The sequence below is a fragment of the Photinus pyralis genome, unplaced genomic scaffold, assembly GCF_008802855.1.
Source record: "Photinus pyralis isolate 1611_PpyrPB1 unplaced genomic scaffold, Ppyr1.3 Ppyr1.4_LG6, whole genome shotgun sequence".
In the NCBI taxonomy this organism is placed as follows: domain Eukaryota; kingdom Metazoa; phylum Arthropoda; class Insecta; order Coleoptera; family Lampyridae; genus Photinus; species Photinus pyralis.
In genome coordinates this window covers 37366038-37383812 of record NW_022170663.1, presented here as the reverse complement: position 1 = coordinate 37383812, position 17775 = coordinate 37366038, and the positions used below count along the sequence as shown (strand labels likewise).

Sequence of the window (17775 nt, the reverse complement as noted above, 5' to 3'; positions counted from 1 at the left end):
CCCCAAGGAATGACAACAGACGATTACAGGAGAATCTCGCTATGCAGCGAGGGATACAAGATATACGCAACCTACCTACTACAATGTTTATAGGGCCGCACACCAAGACACCAGCATACCAAGCAATCGTGATAAACGGACGACTACATATTCACGACCAGGAGGATTATAGACGAATACTGGAGGGCAGGAACCAAAATATGGCTCCCAGCGATAGACCTAGCAAAGGCCTTCGACCAAGTGAAGCATGAAGCAAATAGTCACCTCTCTGACGTTACTAGGACTGCCCAAATTCCTAACTAATAGAATAAACGCGTGCCTAAGGGAGTATACTAGTATACAATGGTTTGGGAAGAAGCTGAGCACCAAATAAAAACCAAAGGAATCAAACAAGGATGTCCGCTCTCACCAAGACTTTTCCCGCTAACACTGGACAACGTCATAGACCAAACAAAGGGGGTGGTGAGGGAATTTAGTACGGATGGCCAGTTACAAACACGGCGTACGCGGAACGAAAAGAGCTACATCATAAGAGACCCAGGAAGCAACACCCAATACAAGGAAGCGGGAAAGATCACAATAGCCGCGAGGGATACCATGAAGCACAAAATTAAATATCTGGGCACACTCAGTAGACACAACACAGTGAAAAACAGAATAACCAACGCATTCAGAATCACATACGGAATTCGGAACTTAATACGAGAGAAGAAAATACCGGACAACTTGGAAATGCTGCTATACAACACGGTCATAGCTCCGACAATCTTGTACGGAGTGAACACATCTGCCCTAACAAAGAGTACCAGACAAACAATGAGGAGGGCGGAACGGAAGGCAATACGGATACTGCTTGAAAACAGCAACCTCACAAGAAAGCAGTTAAGGGACTTACTAGGAGGAAAGACGATCACTAGGCGACTGAAAATGAATCAAGTGAGAAACTTGGGGCATATAAACAGGAGGAACAAAGATCGTATACTGCAGATGGCCAAGAACCTACGTGCTTCGGAGTGGAAAGTAGGCCTACCCTGCTTCACAGGGAACACCACTATAGACCAAACTGTGACGGCCTCGGGGATTCCCATAGAAAGATGGGAAGAGTGGAGCAGAGACAAACACCAAATGAAGAAAGAAAGCAGGCGAGTACTGGGGGTGGAGGAAGAATCAGATATAAGCACAAGCAGCTCGGAGGACGAGGAGGCAGAAAGAGAGGCAGGGAGACAACAATAAGAAAGGGAGAAACAAGAAGAAAAGAAATGAGACAAAAGGATGGAGGCAGCGGAAACTAGTAGAAAACCTGGGGGCGAGACCATCACCAGGAAGCAGAGTTCCCTCTAATGCAGATATTCCAGTGGCGAAGCTGCTGTGGTCGTACCCTTTCGGGTCGGATAACACCCAGTTAGCCCCCCCCCCCCCCACAACCTCCCCAATCCACAACATTGTTTGGCATAATTATGTCGCGGACCAGCGCAATGGCAACAAAGTGGTGGAGATGCACCCCTGTTAGTACCTACCAGGGACACATCCCCACGACAGTTGACTAAATTCTGGGAGAGGCAGAAACGCCAGGTATATGCCAAAGTATCAAGCGAGGTATGAAGTATCAATCAAAAATGTGACAAACACTTCCATTTAGATAGCTTGGGGGAAGTTTAATAGAAGGTTTAGCTTAGTTTTATTATTCACCCCCGTTCCCCCAGTAATAAAACACAAAAATACCTGCAAAATCAAATTTCCATGGTCAGGGTATGAATTAAATTTTAAAAAAAACAAGAAAAATGCAAAACGAATGAATTTGACGTTTTTCACAAAAAAAAATCGCTCGTTAAAGAAACGGTCAATTCAAATCTAATTCAGTAGACTACAATTTGTTTAGACACTTACTAATTTGAGTGCAAAATGATATAACGACGAACGCAATTATAAACCGATTTGGGAAAATTGATAATGAGCAACAACATTGCATTCAAGGCCCATTCCAGGCAATCCATCCTGTGTAAACTGCACAAGAAATGCAATTTACCAAATTTGTTTGAACTCCAATTATCTGTAACATTATCTGCCCCCAAGCGATAATCTCCTTACCTTTGCACTGAATGTGATTCCATGATGAAAGGCTTCGTCTGGATGTAGAGGTATTCTCGTGTCGTAGTCGTCGTTTTGCACCAAATCATACTGCTTCTTCGAGGGCATCGTACCCCGCATCTACATTTATACCACTCACTTTACATTTTCACAATTTACATCCGATATTCTCGTTTGCCGATTCCCACGTGTTCGACTATCAACCAAATATTACCGGAATCGCGTTTAAATGAAAGGTGTGTTTTTCGATCATTTGTGTTTAACCGTACTGTCATCCGTCCACGTGAAATGGAAGAGGGGGAGGGGACGTTGAATCAGCAAATTTCGCACAGATGCTCGGGACGTCGGCGAGAATCTGGAAATTAAAAAACTTTATTAATCTCTAACACGAATAAATTTAGAAATAGGCGACAAGTACGCGCGTTAAATCACCTTCAAAGAAAATTGCGAAAGATGAATATAAATTAAGATCAGCGCGCCACACGTCCTTTCAATGAACAGTCACTATCTATCACTGCTCATCAATGAATTTTGTAATGTACAAAGATTCGTGTACGGCTTGTAAAGGTACACGTGACCGCTTTACGTTATTACGGTACACGTGTTAAAATTCCTGCCTATAATTACTTTTGGTTTCGCTATAGAAGATGAATGAAAATTGCAGCCCGATCTCAACTGGAAATTGCAACAATAAAGCAACGTCGGTAATTCTCAGCGGATTCGGACAAAATGGAAAATGTAACTCTTCCAGTAACGTGAAATATTAGAGCACAAGAGACGTGGTTTTTAAAATATCTTTCGTTTAACTATCGCAATAAAACCGGTCTTCTTAGAGTTTCATTATGTAATAACTATAAAATTGCCAAATTAAAAATTTTACGCCGAAAAGAACGAGTCGATAAGGCCCTATGAAAATTTTTAGTACAGCATCATAAAACGATCCGTGAAAAGTGCTTGAAATCAACAACTTTACTGCTGTTTGTTTTTTCCCTCGGTTGTTATGGATCGTTTTGTTTTATTTTAACATTAAATTGTATTGTAAATTTAATTACGTGATTTATTTATACAAAATTAATTATTAATGTTCACAGGCTCTAAGACTAAATTTATAACGGTTCTTAAATAGGTGTGATTTATAACATCAGAACGATTTTCATTATTTATCACTTCTACGTCGATGTTAAGACTAAACACAACTCAATTAGAATTTTTGAGAGATCTAATCTTATTTTATAGAAAGAAAGAGTCACTTCCTTATCGCCGGAGATTTATCAACTTGATGGCGCCTTGATATCGCTTAAAAAAATTCGCTACAGTATAATATTGCGTTAGTTTCTCATACGCATTTTTATGTGGTACTTGCGATTATAAACAAAAAAATTAAAGATGGGGTTACGGTCTTCTTTACATCTATCACATCCTACAATTAGATGAATCCATAGTTCATAGATTGTAATATAATATATAAGATAAACATAAATAAATAACAAAGATAAAAAAAATGCAAAGGTGAAATTATAATTATAACAGTTCATTATTCACATTTCTTTTTTTTAATGGGTGCCATATTGGATTTTTACATAATTAAAGAAAGTTTTTTTCTCTTTTCAACAATGCAAAATATATGATTGAACAAAGAAAACTAGTAAAATAAATTATTTTTACATTTTAATCAAGTAGGCTGAGCTGAGCTCATCAAATTAATACTTAGTTATAACTCTAGGACATCGTGCGTGATTAATAAATTAAAAAAATAGATGGTTCAAAATTATTTTTATTGTTTTTTTAACAACGAAAGATTTAAAAAAAGCCTTTTAGAAAAACTTAAAAAATCAACAAATTGTTGTGTATTTTTTTAAATCACTTGAACCTCTTTTGAATATCGTCGTTTTCTTCAGCAACTGAAGGCTGTACAGGATGGTTCAAACTTGTGGCTCACCATTGGTGAAAATGTCAATTTCGTTTTCATTTTTCCTAGCTTAAGCCGTCGGAAATGGACGGTCCCCACCCTTGTTTTCGGAGAATCTGAATCTGAGAATTTCCATAACATGCTAGATGTAGAAGCTACAGGATACTACTTTCTTATTATGCACGCCATATTGGATTTTTACGGAATGAGATAAAGAACACACCACAGAAATTCATTTCAATTAATCGCCATCATAATGGCTATGATTTTAATGGTTATGATTTTCCTTACTCAACATGGCGTTGGGTCAGGAAAATCTAGTTATCCGTGGATCTTTTGTTGAGAAATGAATGTCAAACATTTAATTTTGCAATTTTTTTTATACATTTATGAAAAAGTATAGAGCACTCCATTATTTTTCTTCTTTGTTCTCTATCTCATTCCGGAAAAATCCAACATGGCGGCCATCAGAAATAAGGAAGTAGTAGCCTGTAGCTTCTACATCTAGCGTGTTATGGAAATTCTGACAACAGATTCAGATTTTCTGAAAAACGTACCCATTTTTCAAACACATCGAACACGTTTTTTTAATCACAAAAACAGGCAACTTTGCCCCCATTTAACCTACACCGTTACGGGGATCCTAATGGTAAGCCACGAATTTTAACCACCCTGTATAGGCATTTACTATAGCTAAAGAGATTGGTAACCTTATGCTTTTAATGGATCACACATTTAGGTATACTTAAAAGCGCCCTCTATTGAGCAGCAGTATAAACATTTTACATTTAAAACTAAAATTACGCTTATGGATTTATGCATTAGATGTCGCTGCAAACAAATTAAAGCGCTAAAGTTTGCACAATTCGAATTCCTTATTTTTGGTATTATTACAGTGATAGAAATGTTGAAATTTATTTTTAAATTTACGGGTATACCAAAAGCTTAATAAAACATGTAAACACAGTTTTGTATGCACCTTTTAATTCCGAACAACTTTAAACTCTACAGTTTTTTCGGTAAAATGTACAGGAGGGCAGGATATTGCATAAAACTAATTTCCCATGTTAAATCCCTATGTTCCTACTTACCGTGCACCACCCGGTATAATCCCTTTAGATGCTTTCTAAAATAATATTATTCTTAACCACTTGCAGAGCGTTACGGGATTTTGTAGGTGCCGACTTTTCTTCCGTTTCTGCAACAAACCACCGAATGGACGGTCTATTATCTTTTGGAACTGAAGTAATTAGCGCATTTTTTAAGAATTAAAAAAAATGTGCTATTGTTTGCGTTTTGTCCGTCCGTCCGTCAGTCCGGACCCACTTCTACCGTATTGAACTACGTGATGCGTACGAATTGGGCGACGCGACGTGGAGGACGCGTGCGAATTTTTCGAGAAAACGTGCGCTTTGCGGAAAAGGTGTTTCGGGAAGGCGAAGATGGCGATACGGATGAAGGGCATCGAGACGCTTTGAACGCCCCCCTCGCGGCATAGAGGTCAAGTTAAGACACCGTAGCGAGGGAAGGGAGGGGCGGTTCTTTGCGTAACCTTCGCAGTTCGACGCTTAAAAATTAATTTTATCTCTCATTGTATTCTAATTAAAGGTCTCAACGAAAGGAACCGTTTTCTACCAACTATTGCTCTTCTTTCTGTCCTCTTACCAAAGTACGGGGCGGAGGGGGAGGGGGGCGGCGGAACTAGTTTTATCCTTCATGGTACTCTAATGAAAGGTCTCAACGAAAAGAATTAATTTCTACCAACCATAGCGCTCCTTCTCGACCTCTTATCGTGATCGGGTATATTCCCTTATACCTCAAAAACAGATTGTCGGAAGAGGGTACTCACAAAGGGCGATTGAGACGTCTGCAAGAAATATATCCATTGGTGATGCCAAAACAAAAGCTATTTCGGTTAAAAAATGCGCTTTATCTGCACAAGAGTTGTGCACAATTTATACTTGTTTCATTTGTGAAATCGGTGATCTTTATAAAACAAACTTCAAGTGACATTTCCATGGCAACTGTGGAATTCCGAATAAGCAGTCCACTTAATCGGATCGGATTTATGGCTCAGTGGTAGAGCATTGGGTTATAAATCCGGAGGTCGGGTGTTCGAACCTGGGTTGAGATGAATTTTTCATCTGTGGCGGAGATGGAAATTACCTTAGACCAGTTCCGAGCATTCTACCGGCTACTCCGAATTAGGTTTTCCTTCAGTTTTCCTAATTCGTAAGGTAAATACCGGAGTAGTATAGAACAACTTAAGACCTTCCGCAGAGGCAACTCTAAATAGCATTATGCGGGTCACTCTGTAATTGAGCGCATGCCTGTTGAGGGCCCAAAACAAGAGAGGGATAGTAATAGTAATAAATTAATCAGAAATGTATTCGAGTATCCAGTAACATGCAGAACCAATCAGCTGGCGGCACACCAGTTGGCGTTTTGCAATCATTGTTTCCACAGCCTCTTTCGTGTTAGGAGGGCACGGTAACGGTAGCTCTAAATTTGGATTTATTTTTCGAATTTTATAGATAGATACAGTTGACATTTTTTGTAGTTCAAAGATTTGAGCGGACATTACATAAGAAAGGGTGTCAACATTTATAGGGCCGATTTTCCAATACAATAGGTGGCTAGTGGAATTTCGAAAGTATATCTGTAAGCATTTGGTGGAATTGAAGATTGTCCTTTTTGCGTCTTTTAATCTCCGTAGAGCATTGTTTTCATAATGGGTTCGGGATATCCTGGAGATATATTTGATATAAGCTGAGCCACCGTGGCTTCTAAACCACTGAATAAGCACGAGATCATTTCAGTATCGTGGAAAACGCAACGTGGCATACGTTGATCATACGTGGGATTTGATGTATTTTCCTAGGTTTTATTTAATTGCTAGTGCAGAAAACGGATCAACGAGTAAATAAGACCGTGTTTCATTGATAAGAAGCGATGTTGTGTGTGGTCGTTAATGAGAAACGGTGGTAGGAATCCTTACGGGGAGATTTTGGGATGCACTCTGTCTTGGGCAACGAGATAGTGTAAGAGTTTTATTTTCATTAATACCTACGTACAAATTATTTTTGGTTGATTGTCTCTGTAATTTTTGGTTAAGTACCACGTTCCGATTTTGGGATTTTGGACATAGCTCTCTCCAATGGAAGGTTCTTAAATAATAATTAAAAGTAAGGTTCCATTTATGTAAAATTAAAGGTCTGATACATTGAAGTTCATTTCCACTTTGTTTTGTACATTCAAAGGCAAGGGCCGGTGGCTGTTGTATTAGGACAACTACAGCGTATTTTTCATTCTGAACCTTTGTGGTGGGATTAAAGAAGTGAAGCGTGTCACTTGAACTTACACCCGAGACTACTATCTGGAATTTGGTGATTTCCTAGTTCACAAACATATACAGTGAGTGAGTGATAATAAGCGACATAAAATACCGTATAGCTACCACAATTTACAGTTGTGAATCAATCAATTCGTTCATGTAATTAGCGAGTAAATCGTCATCTTCGATTTCCATAAAGTAGTCAGTGCGTGGGAGTTGTAATTGGGCTACATGCTAATTAATGGCCCACCTACACAAAAGGGGATGTCTCTATCATCTGCAAATCGAGGTACGATACAGTGACGTCACGAGCAAAGTACAGGATCCAGCTGCCCGCATAATACCATTCAATAATGCATGGGTAATGCACGTGGTACTTCTGTTGCGAAACATTGCTTCGTTAGGCATGACCGGTCACTTTTATAGCGGTGACCATTGACCATGAACCGATAGATTTGCGATTGTAAAGCACGTATAAAACATCGACCACAATGTGAAAACATCCATTTATAGGAAAAACGTGAAATTAGTAGCCTCCTAGAATTTTTCAAATCCGCGCTCCAGGTGTGCTTCGCCTGGTTACGTTCGCCACCTGCATACAATTAGCTTTGTTCCCTTTGTTATAATATTTCTACATTAAAATAACTTCCTTCAAACTAGGATTAATGGTGCGTGGTTTTAATTTTAGAAGTTATTGCATATTGTTGGTATTGCAGTTGCCTTATAAGCTAACGTGGAGATCTTGTTATGGTCACAGAATGATGGGAACGGAGCAAATTGTTCGTTTTTTTCACGGCAATATTTATTTACTTCGTAGTTCAAACTACTTTTCTATAGAAGTGTTACGTTCTGAATTGATCATTGAAAGTGAAAGCTTTTGCGAATTGTGATTAGATGAATTTATTGAAATCAGGGTTACTGCCCATATTTCATTGTAATTTGCATATACACGATATCGCTTATAATAATTAGAAATGCTGAAAGCTAATTGGAAAATGTTAATCTCACAATTCGTTCTTGTCGAAATTCCTGACGCCAACATCTACCATCTAGGGACAGGCGCGTTACACTGACCCCCTCGTTTAAGTCCCTGTGTGTTTCCAAATAAATAATATTCTTGGAGGAAATGCAAAGAAATGTATCAACCGTGATGGAAATGAAGCTCATCTTGTCTACGTTGTGTAACTTCAATGGAGCTGTGTTGATTAATGGGTTTGAGAAGTTGTGACCACAAGATAGCGAGAATCTGGTCATATTCAATCGTATTGAGTTACAAGTGCGAATTCAGCGTGATGTACTTTTTTAATTCGTGTGGGATGTTGATTAACGACCCTATGTAATTGTACTGTAGCAAGAGAGTAGCAAACGAATAATTAGGCACTGCCGCTTAGGATGATAATTCACAATTTTGTGGGTATCATTAATCAACTAAGGAGTTGAGTGGGAGTCATTCCGGAAGGTTTTTTTAAAGCATTCGCGCTCTGATCATGTTAGAGAATTAGAGATCCGTACTGGGTGACTGCAAAAAAAATTCGAAAAAGATTGATTTCACACACTTTCCGTCGCCTAAAGTGAAATCGCAGAACTATTGTTAAAACTGGTGTGTAAACGTTTATTGCCGCGAACTAGCAGGAGGGATTGACTCGGTTATTTCGCAGTGGAAGAAATTTGGATTACCGCATTAGAAAAACTGCTAAGTGCACCTTGTTACATATTGAAGTTTTCTACTCGCGATAATATCAAGAAGGCTATTAAGACATTTCTCGTAAAGAACTGCTTTTATTCTACACAAGAATACAGGGATAACATCTTGCTGTGTCAATAAGATATCATATAGGTGCTATGTTTGTTTATTATGTGACATTAGTTATTTATGGATTATGTGTTTATATTTATCATGACTTATCATAAGGAACAATAGGTTCTAGACATGGCGAATTAATAAAATTATTATTATTATTATTATCTAATTCCGTAAAAATCCAATATGGCGTCCATAAAATACAAGAAAGTAGTAGTCGGTAGTTTCGGAATTCGGAATTTCAGAACCGTCCATTTCCGACCGTTTCTGCTAGTCAACATGAAAACGAAATTTGACATTTTCAGTTTTTCGGTGGTATCTTCAAATGGATTTTTTTACCAGCTAGCACAAAACAAATCAAAATTGAAACATAGAATTTTATAATCTCTCCTCATACACTTGCGCCATCTGCTATAAAGAAAAATCCCAATATTGATTTCAAATTTATTCATTTCAAATTTCTCAATTTGAGAGACTCGGTGGCCTCGACTAACTTCCGAAAATTCATTACACAAATTTTTATCAACACCTGAAATAAATCTTGAGGACCAATACAAAAATCTGACATGAAAACTCCATCTGGGTCGCACAATGGATTCGAATGAACACACAATTAGTAGCTCGAAAATAAGAAAAATTTATTTCGAAACACATGAAAGAATTAAACCAAAATCCCCGAAAGAAAAGCTTACAAGGTCTGTTTGGACATAGTACCCCCCACGCAAGCGGTGACAATTCAAATAAAAAAACTTAAGTCACATACAGTTGTTTCTTAATAATCCAAATAAACTGCACCAATATAGACAACGAGGGACAAAGTCACTTCCGGTTGACGAATATTGACCAAAATTTAATCAATTAGTCCCTTTACCATTGTCTACGAATTGCTAAAAGCAGAATTGGAAAATTCGAAACCGTGCCCAGAGACGAACAGAAAGAACAATATCATAAACTCGTTTGTTGTCGCTCGTTAATAATCTGGTTGTACAAGGTTTGCAATATTCAGGCTAACTTAACTCACGCAGAAATTCTGACTTCTGAACGTCACTTTGCTTTGCTGGTCTTCAACTGTCGCGAAACCAGCAGCCTCGTCATTTCGCTGTCTCCAGTATTTAAGGAAACACCACTTCAACCATAAAGCAGACCGTTCTTCAAGAATATTTAAATAAATCATCAATTTTTCGTAAAATCTGCTCCTGTTATCAGCTAAAAAAACACCAGATGTCAGTTTCTATGAAACAGGCAAATTTGACCAGATGTGTCTTATTTCTAAAAACTTGTCTAAACTGAATAAATTACAAAAGCGATAAATTAAAACGAAATTCAAATAAAGTAAAGTGTTTATTCGTAAATATCCCACCAGATTAGCAATTAAAAATTGAAATTATACCACACACAGGGTGGCCCAACCTTATTAAAAGTGCCGACACCAAAATAACGTCTACGTGACGTAATGCATGTACTGTCCTATTTCGAACTGTACGAATGGATGTAAAATAAGCAAATCAAGTTCAGAATAACTTTCTGATCCTAAGGGATGATATATACAGGGTGTTTCGAAATTCGCGCACACGGACTATGGGATGGTCTTATACGACAAAAACTGAACAAAAAGTTCCTCTGCCAGTTTTCCATCAGACCGCTATTTTTCGAGCTACCTCGGTTTTAAAAATCCCCGCCCCCTCCCCTGGTTAAACTTAATAATAACACATTTTTAAAAACAAAAAAAGTTTCAAAATAAACTATAATTATGACGAGTACGTAGGTAATTACAACAGTTGTTCAAAATGTCCGCTGTCTGCTAGTAAACAAGCTTCAGCACATCGAAAAAAAAAGTGCCGGTCTGATCAAAAACTGGTAGATGAACTTTTTATTCAGTTTTCCTTGTATAACACCATCCCACAGTCCGTGTGCGCGAATTTCGAAACACCCTGTATAATATGAACAGTATGACGTACGCCGGCATCAAATTTCCCAATTTTCACACAGTTAATTAACCTTCATTACCAAAATTCGTTTTCCGTTAGGTGCGTAAATGGCCCAATTTTTTGAAACTTCCAAAAAAAGCCAAGTTGCCTTCTCTTTAGAAATAAAGGATTTTCCACCCATTGATTTCTCCTGGTTTGACTACCATTTTTGGAAATACGCTAGCATAGCAGCCCGTGATAGAGTCCGATGCCCAGGTATTTCGATGTCTTTAATACTGTAAAATAAGGTAATCGCATTTTTCTTGTATTGTATATTCAACTCATTACCGTGCCTTTAGGGGCAAAAAGAATGAATCTTTTCCCAATTTAAATAATAACAATTAAAGAATCGGCACCTTCATATTGCTTTTAGGAAGCCCCTCAACAACATACAAAGGAATACTTCTTAGGTAGAAAATGAAAACTTATTTTTCATGCGAAGAAAACTGGTGAAACTAATAAATTTGGTCCAGAATGCATATTCCGCAATTCCGAATACAATACACAGAATCGATAGCTCAAGCCCTGACCTTTCTGAACACTAGAATGAAGAGTCTGGAATCCAAAGACGAAACTTTAGAATTCTAGATCTAAATTAAGAAATATAGTGTGAAAAATGTAAAATTCATGGATGTGATGTTTGAAAATGTTACCTCCACGTCGGTACGGCACTGTTTGTTGATATTTACCTACTGACTCGTTGACTTGTAGTTGCTCCTTAGGTTATTTACTCGTTGTTAACTTAGTTTTTTTACTTTGCCTCTATAAAAATACATGCTATGTATAATACGGTCAATAAATAATGCGGTATTAGTGACAGTCGACCTGTGTGGCGCAGTTCAGTTGAAGCTCGGAGGTGTTAAGGGTTCGAATTCGGGATCGAGCATGGATATTTGTGTATCGTGGGTCGAGTTGGTAGAGAAGCCTTGGCTGAAACCCCGCCCACTCAAAAATAAAGGCAAAAATAAACAAATATATAACCGAAAATTAATTTGGGTCGATTTATGACGAGAAAATTTGGGAACGTTGTACTCAGAAAGCCCCAATTTTAAATATCACAAGATCAAAATGGATACGTTACCTGAATTATATCTTTAAATCAATAAATACTGTCAATGCAGGTAATATATCGTCTGCTTTATTTATGATGCAAACGTTATAGGTTACAAACTAAATGAAATAAACAATTCCATGTAAGTTTCGAATCCTAACTGAAACATCTATCTTAAATCAATACACAATTTGAAATAAAATCTATAGAGCTCTCGAAAACTCTAAGTATCCTCGAAAGAGATTTTGAAATGTCCATTAAACGCTTTCCAAGGTATTAGCGGTATTTTTCAGAGCAACTAAAGGCCTTTAACTTAATTTTAAAAACACTTTCCAGAGCTTTATATCACCTTCCCAGAGCACCACGTGTCCTCAAAACCTTTTAGGGTCTTTCTAAAGCTTTTGTAAACCACAACAATGCATTTCACGCACCTTCAAAAAATGCCTAGTCCTTCCGAGTTGTTTAAGCCCTGCAAAGCATTTTATATACACTGTGTCCAAGATAGGGATGTCTATCATGGGGATCTCCAAGACCATAGAAGATACGAAGATGGTCAAATTAGAGAAAAGTTGCGCAATTAAATAGTTATTATCATGCTATAAAGAAAACCGGAAAATTCCGATTACTTCCGAAGATATCCCAGACAAACCTAAATTTGCCAATTTCTCATTTCTCATTGGCATCAACTTTATTTTTTTATATGACCCGTAAAAAATATACACACTGTATTGAGTAGAACACAAAACAAAAGTTGGAAATTGTTGGTTTCAACAGGATGGTGCACCCGCGCACAACGCCCTAATCGTGTGAGAATACCTATCGGACAAATTTCCTGAAAAATGGAAAAAGTCTCCGATAGGTATTCTCTCACGATTAGGGCGTAGTGCGCGGTTGCACCATCCTGTTGAAACCAACAGTTGTCAACTTTTGATTTTTGTGTGTGTGCCGTATATCTATGTATTCGTAATAATAATGCCATTTAATACAGTATGTACATTTTTACGGGCCATATAAAAAATAAAGTTGATGATAATTTCTCCGAAATGAAACGTTGTCTTACAAAATCTCTCAGCGGTGTCTTGTAGAGCCCAAAAATGGTAATGAGAATGTGTTTTTTTATTTTTCTGTATGCATCTGCTCAAATAATGTCAGAAACAAATAAAAACGAAATCGACAAAATTCGACTTTTCTGACATGTAATCGGAATGTTTCGGTTTTCTTTAAAGTGTTTAATTGAGCAACTTTTCTCTAATTTGATCGTCGTATCTTCTATACTTTCCGAGATCTCCATGATAGACGTCCTTATCTTAGACATAGTGTATACGCAAACAAACTTGACGTCAATAAATATACAATTTTTCTCTTTTCTCATATTTCCTTACTAATGTTTAAACAATAACAATAATTAAACAAGGTCGAAGATAATTTGGTAATAAAATCACTCCATTTTTGTACAGACGTACGTACTGGACGAAAAACTGAACTCTACCTCGGTTTTCAGTACGGATTTTTAAACACAATCTCTAGCTTCCACACAGCAAAATGTAAGCATTTTCGGTTGCATTCGTGATAATCGGGAATCTTTGATATCCATGCTCGCAAATGACGCTTACTATGACGCATTTCCATTGGAAGAAAGCACAATTCAAACTGTCACTTCCTACAGGCCTGAACCAAAACATTCATAAATTTAATTAGCGCTAATTCAATATTTCAAAGGACTAATCTCGGTCGGCCTGTCGTCACGGGGCGAAAAATTAATGGCGAAATTTCGTTGTAAACACGTTAAAAGTATATTAAAAACAAATGCGACAACCAAACAATTTTGACGTAAAGAAATAATACAACTCTGTCGTCATAAATATTAATGGCATCATATATTTTAAAATGCGAAAAAAAAAGGTTTTGGCAGAAATATGGGTGCAAAGTTTTAATCTATTTTGGAAAAAAGTTTTATTTTAACGCTAACGTATTGAATTTTTCGAATTTTTTCCATTGACGATTCATCAAAATTGCAACTTCCTGAAATGACCGCCCGTAACTTGATTTATTGGCGTATTGCTTTTTGGTCGCCAAAGTTTACGTTTCGTTTATTTTCGGATGATGAGCCGAAATTCGAGTTTACGAGAGGAATTAATGTGCACCTACCTGTGTACAAACATTTTGATCACGCTTGCTCGTCAATTTCATTAAAAGGTTTCAAAACAGAAAGATAATGAGCTGTACTAAGGAGGGAAAGTTATGAATATGCATGTAGTTCTTAGATGTGTAGAAAAGTTCGAGCGAAGTTTCCTACTTTAAAGTTTGGGAAGTATTTCCAAATTTTGCGGAGCGAGCATCCTTCCATCAGATGTTATTAATTTTTTATCTTACGTGAACTTCAATATTAGAAAACGCACCACAAATAGTTCATTTGCTGCTTTTTAAAGGTTTTTTCCATCCCTTTCATTAAGTTTGATTACTATTTCCAAAAATGTGTATTTTGGCTAAACACTTAACTCTTATCAGGATTTCACCCTACTTATTGTATTTGAAGTGACTGCGTGCTCTGTGAGCATCTTTGGGTATAGTGAAATGATCGATTTGAGGCGTTGATGATGTCTCATTGGTGCTTCAAGATATCACACTGAAGAATTCGAGAAGATCTTATACAATATCTTCGATCGTTGTCTGGTAAGTCAACTGAGAGAAACGCCCATCCGGTATTCAAACGTCATGAAGTGCGAATACCACACCTGAATGTCAAGTGTTTTTCATGCAAGAGACAAGGCCAAAGCGTAAGGGCTCCTGCAGCTACTACCAAAGGCAGAAGAAAAAAGAACGACTTAACGCCTAAATTGTGACTAGAAATACAATAAGAAAAGTGCCTATCCGGAGACAAATGCTTCAAGAATGGCGATGTCAACGGTATCCAATGCGTTTGTGGACATCTGAAGTTCGTGTATCACAGGCGAAAACTAACGAACATAAAATGGACCTGAACCGTGAAACTGGTACCTATATTCGTGGATTTGGTCAAGGGCCAGTTGGATCCACAGGCAGTCCGGTAAATTATCAGCTGCAAAAAGACCAGAATTTACAGTCCTGATTCAGGGCTCGTTGAAGGACTAAGGAATTGATCGGTGGAATAAAATTGGGCCTCATTTCAACCCCTCAGACGAAACAATCCAGATTTCATTTGGAGTAAATTCGTGTAGACGTTCCTCAAACCTGAGAGACTCGTGTGGTTTACAGACGGGTGCCTAACGGATGATCGTCCTAGAGCTGACCTCAGCTTCTCAGTGGCAACAAACAACTAGACTCAGACAGTCTAGGGCCTTCTTAACAGGGCCCCTTGGCAAATCTGGGTCTTCTAAAACTGAATAGAACCCAGATTAGGAAGATCACCAGTGGCCTTACGGGGCACTGGATGGTCAATTATCACCAGAAGGGCCCACGTGCAGGTTCTGAGGCGAGGCAGATGGAGCTACCGAGCATGGAGTCTGTCACTGTGAGACACACATCAGCTCCTTGGCAACAGTTGTCTGGAACAGGGACAATTCTTAGGCAAAACAGGGTCATATAAATTATACAGGGTGGTTCAAGAAGAATTCTACATACGTTAATATGTTATAGATTTGTTCATTTTAAGCAGAAAAGTTCCTAAAAACATTAGCTCAATTCTCAAAGGTAATTGAAATACCTCCAGTTAATGCATAAACTGATTACATGAAATATCGAAATTCGGACTTTAAAGGAAGGGTTCGAAAATCCCACCGCCTTACTCGATGCACTTGGCTGATCTCTTGAAGATATCTTCTGGATTACTTTTTTCGTGATTATCTACCTGGATACTATACTACGTCAACATCCGTTGGAAAATAATTATCTAAGCCGAATTTTGCTACCATAATAAATAAATAAATTAATACTTTGGAAAATTTAACCTTCATCTTAGTAAACCCAGACAAGTGTCGCAATACTCCAACTACATAAAAAATATATTACTTGGGGACCTATATACATCGAAGTTGTTTACACCTTCATTTTTCCAATTCCTTATCGGTCAAAATTGTACTTTTGCTAGTGTAAAGTCATTCGAATTATTGAGTATTAATTACGGTTTTAGTCTAGGTTTTAGTATACGATTTACTCTAGTGTCAGACGTTAGACATGGCTACCGCAATATTTATGTGCCGCGTCACTATCCCTCTTGTTTGTTTGTTTGTGTTGTTTTCTGGCGGAAAGTATAATGCAGAAAAGCGCCCTTCTGAGCTCAAAAGGTTGTTATGGTCAGAGTTTTAAAGATAATTTTTATTTTCGACGACTCCTTGAGCATCTTTCTCTCGACTTATTTATTTATTAATTGCTTTACTCACACTCATCTCATAGATTTCAATAATAGCGCACCATAACAGAACGTCACGTCTTGGTTACGGCAGCCAGATCACAGCCTTGGTGCATAAACGACCTTGAACAAAAATCCAAGTACGACCTTGTGACGTCCTAATATATTGTTGAAACACAGAAGTCAACATCAAACATTCAACAATTCTCTTAAAGAACGCAAGGGTCAGAATGACCTGACTGTTAATATAGTTCTGAAGCTAAATTCAGCAATAAAAAACAAAAATTTGTATAAACCTAAGAAATAGAATACACTCCAGGTTTTTTGAATTACTGAAGCTTTAAAAATCGACAATAAGGAAAAAAACAAGCATAAATTGTGTACAACCCTTGTGCAGATAACGCATTTTTAAAACCGAAATAGCTTAGTAAATTTTTGGGCTATACTTATAAAGTAGTAGCATGCTATATTTATCGATGTTTTCTTTCTTGGTAGATGATAAATGAGGAGGGGGCTCGTTACACATAAACATTTCAAGGTCACTTGGTAAACATTCAAAATCTACGCTATATAATGCAAGAAGGATGCCTTAGAGACATTCTCCGAAATATTGCATTTTCCCTTTGTAGGTACCTTCCTTCAATATTTTCGAGATATTCACAATTAATTTTTTACATCGCCGTCTCGACGTTCTTTCTGCCCTTTGAGAGTACCCTCCTCCGACACTTCGTTTTCAAGATATTCGCTTCGACTTCACTAATATATATATATCTCGTCCAGACAATTCATTTTGCCTTTACGGGTACGTTCCTCCGACAAACCGTTTTCGAGATATTCGCTCTTAAAGTTTAGACACCACCAATAGATATATTTCTTCCATACTTCCCAATCTCCCCTTGTGAGTACCCTCTCTGACAATCTTTGCTTAAAATATAAGGAATTTTTTATATCCGATCACGATATGTGGTCGAAGAGGAGGAGGTAGTAATGAATGCCTTTCGGTGAGACCTTTCATTAGAGTACCATGAAAGATAAAATCAGTTCCACCTCCCCCCCCCCCAACCCCATTTCCAAAATTTTTTTACTTGGCATCACTGAAGGCTGTGACCAGTTGTACGTTTTACTTCCAAAAACAGTATCTCAGGAAATAATTTATGGGGGGGGGGGGGGCCTTGAGACAGCGAAATTTGATCACCGTCTGGAACACTTTGAAGGTATAAGCTACGTATTGCATAAAATTCCAGGACTCTAGGACCATTCCCCAAAAAGCAGTTCAAAACCGCAAAAATGGGTACCCT

At 37.7% G+C, this 17775-nt stretch overlaps 1 long non-coding RNA gene across 1 annotated transcript in view; it reads right to left on the bottom strand.

Annotated features, from left to right (window-relative positions):
• Positions 1 to 2351: 2351 nt before the first annotated feature.
• The window catches only part of LOC116174002, a 77181-nt gene continuing 61757 nt past the window's right edge, over positions 2352 to 17775 (bottom strand). Inside the window, exon 2 of the long non-coding RNA XR_004146007.1 lies at positions 2352 to 2443. This is a non-coding gene — a long non-coding RNA (uncharacterized LOC116174002). The remainder of the gene's footprint in view (positions 2444 to 17775) is intronic.